Consider the following 3,685-nt stretch of genomic DNA (forward strand, 5'->3'; position numbering starts at 1 on the left):
TGAGCTGGATGAAGGTTTATTTTGGTACAACTACGGCAAGGGCCACAAAACTCTGAAAAAATACACTGACAAGATTTGTGACCAAATCCTTAAAGCAAAAACTGCTTAAACTGCAGAAATGTTTCTCGAGAACCAAAACACTGGATGAATATTCGCTAAAATGGACTGAAAGGAAGTCAATTGTCGATTAACACGCACAAACCCGCTGAATCGGGAGCTGAATGTGGTAAGCGTATTTGCTCGACTACGGGAAGACTCCAACAACTATTCTTTATGATCGAAGTAACAGAAAGTTCAGCCCTTTGACAGTTTTTAATGGGCAAAATGTTTCAAAGTTACTTGGACTCAGAATCCTGGATGACGATTTTCTCCGGAGTTGACCTCGCTAATGCTTGAGCTTTCCTGGGCTGGATTATCACTGAATTATCACCGTTCAACGCGACGCTGCAATTGTTGAAGTTGTACACATGGCCAGGAGCTGAGGATGGGAATGCAGAGGACCTTACAGGATAAAGTTGACTCAATACTCCTCTTGACGTAGCAGGACCGCTGTTGTCGATGATATTTGAAATCATTTGCTGCTCTCGCTCATCACCAGAATCGTAATCATCGAGACCCTGCGCAGAAGTGTGTCCCGTGATACTCTTGATCTCGCATTTTGGTATTCCGGAACTTTTCAACTTCTTTACGACAGTCTTTCGGGCACTATGGTTGGTAATCCTCTTCTCTGGACATAAATCAATCAGAGGTTAGTTTAGCTTCATTTTCTTCATAATGCTGTCGATTGTATTTTCCCCATTGGCGTTTTCTTGAACCATACGTTTGAAACCGGTTTATCGATCATAGAGAGGTAAAATGGGCCTGTGGTTTTCATTTCCTCGGGACGTTTCTCCAGGTAGACCTTAAACAACATTAAAGGGGATCTTTCCTCATGGCCTTTGGCAAACATCTTCGGTATAACCAGTCGGGATTTGACCTTTAGCCCTCCTTGCCTCGTTTTTGTAGGACCCTCGGCGAAAGTAAGGTATTCAATTACATCGTCGTCCCGCTGCAGACAAAAATCTTCAACTTTCATGTTGTGATGCTCTTGTCGCCCCATCAAGCCAAAGTGTTGTGTCAGCAACCACCACATCTGTTGATAAGTGTTCGGGGATTTCCACTGCCAAGCTGACCACTTTTCTAAGGGGTTTCTTCTTCTTCGTTTGTTAAGCCTTTGGATCGGTTCGGACGTTTTCCTCTCCCTTCTTCTCTTAGCTTTCGCGCTTTCCCCTCCAGGACTTTTCTTGAACTGAGGAACTCTCTATCTTTGATAATAGATTTCGGGTACAATTTTGACTTTAAGTGTCGCTCCGAGGCTGCTTGCATGACTCTGAGTGAATCGGGCTCGTAGTCTTCGCCGCTTTCTTTGCGAACCTCTGCATAAAACTGCGACAATGTTTTATCAAGGTCTACACATTCGTATCCTTCTAAATTTTTCTCCTTTCCTCTTTGAGTCGCCCACTTCACGAAAACGTTTTTCCATTGTTCTGTGCTCTTTTTCGAGTTTTCGTTTTCGCTTAGTTCTTTTAGTTCGTCTATACCCTCCTCGTCTACTATCCCAAAACGAGACGCCATTGTTACAAAACAAACAGAAATTTCTTTACCTTCGCAGCCGTTGCTAAGCGATTTTCAGCCAATCATTTTCAAGTAATTTTTCCCGGGGCAATTACAAAAATTAAGAAAAAATGCCCTCTATCTTGACCAATCACAATTCAGTAATTTTGCCCCTTATATGATAAACAACAATACTGAAGATCACCATTCTTCGTTTGCGAAAAGTCAGACGAAAATAACGTGGAACAATCGTGTCGGGCGTGAGAACACGCCTCTTAAACGTTCTTTTAGCTGAATCTATTAGGGGTGGCGAATGGTGAATGCGAGACTTTGCGAGGCGGCGAGACTAGCGTTTTTCTTTGGGAGCCCGAGACGTTTTGACTTTTTGGATTCGCCGTTAGTCTACCAGTAAAACTTCAATCCCGGCCTCGCGAAAACAACCACGCCACGCTTGGCAAGTCAAGTCCCGCTGTCCTATTACTGTAAACTACTACAGCTAGCTATGAAAGATCTGGGTCGCAAGTCGCACTGATGGTGGTTTTACCTGGAATTGTTTGCCCAAGATGGCAAAAGTTGGCAAAATAGGTCGAAATATTAAAAGTACCATACACTCGATAGCTTTCCGGCGATCGCGTCGAAAGCGGGGATATCGAAACCACCAGCTACGTACACAGGAAGCGAAAGTCAATATTCAAAAGATTATTTTTCCGGAAAACAAAGTTAATTCAAACCAAGTATTTGATGAAGGGTCTATTAAGCATAGTATTTTCTTATTTGTTTGCTTATTTCAATTTAATTTCATGTTTTTATCAGAAGATAGAGGAAAACTTAGAGCCGAAGGGAAGAACTGGAACTGGAAATTCGACTTTATGATATCCTAGAACAAAGTAACTGTTTTTTTCTGGCGCCAAAATGACGTTGCGGTAAGTTTTCTAGCTTTTTGTTGAATTCAGAGAATTTAGGAGAAGTTATGATTGACTTTTTCTCGGAAATTGAAAGTTGCTTTAATGAAATTCAATATCAAGTGACGAGAAGACGTCATTTAAAAAGAAACGAACAAACGAATCGGGACTTCGAGACCCTTAGCCTTGCAAAAAATCGAGACTCCGAGACACCTTCGTATAAGAAACGAGACTGCGAGACGCACATAACCGCTGAAAAAACGAGACTGCGAGACCTACGAAATTCGACTAAAATTTTGCGAGACCCAGAGTTTTTGAAGGACCATTCGCCACCCCTTTCATTGGCCATCTTCCCCTGATTTGACGAGTGGTATGTGTACGTAGCAGCCGTCTTCGAAGCCGGGAAAGAGCATAAGGCCGACGACTTTAGAGAGCAAAATCTCCTCGATGTCAACGATCAAAACGCGTCAATTACATCCTTTGGAAATACCCTGTATACGTGTATTGTTCCTATTTTCCGCTCCGGTCACGCGGTACATTCGTCCCCTCTTCCTGATTTCTCCTTTCTTCGCCATAGTTACTGACGTGTCTTCACAGTTTTCTACGTCACGGTTAGGTAACATGATCGTTACCGAAGTGTCTTCACAGTTTTCTACGCCACTGCTAGGTAACATTATCGTTTTGGCCGCTTTATTAATTAGACACTTTTTGGCCGCAAAATCGTACTTTCAGTGCGCAAAAAAATGGTCAAGAAGAACTCGCCAGGCGCTATGGTCAATTATTTCAAATTTTAAATACAGCTATCAAACAGAAAACGCCAAAAAAATTTCGTGTTTTGGGTACTTTAAACTGACCAAAACGCAGAAAAAAACGCTAAATTGGTTAAGCTGTTAAAAACAGTCAGACAAGCCGAAAAGGTAAAACTGGACAAAATGCACAAACTAACCAGATTAGTTTAACTTTTTAAGACTGTCAAACTGACAGAAATGTTTTAACAAGAGAAAACGCCCAAACTAGCTGAATTGGTAAAATTGGTAAAAATTAGTCAAACTAGCGACATTTTGAAAGTAGGACAACCGCACAAACTAGCTTAAAACAGTCGAAGTAGTCAAAAGGGTTGAATTGGACAAAACACAAACTAGCCCGATTGGTTAACCTAGCAGAATTGGTAAGAACAGTTAAACTAGCTG

General features: G+C 41.8%; 1 pseudogene; it reads right to left on the reverse strand.

The window, feature by feature from the left end:
• LOC111341601 (uncharacterized protein KIAA1958-like) lies at positions 1–1,763 on the reverse strand (annotated as a pseudogene).
• Between the last annotated feature and the right edge of the window lie 1,922 nt (positions 1,764–3,685).

Source organism: Stylophora pistillata, chromosome 10 (assembly GCF_964205215.1).
Source record: "Stylophora pistillata chromosome 10, jaStyPist1.2, whole genome shotgun sequence".
Lineage (NCBI taxonomy): Eukaryota > Metazoa > Cnidaria > Anthozoa > Scleractinia > Pocilloporidae > Stylophora > Stylophora pistillata.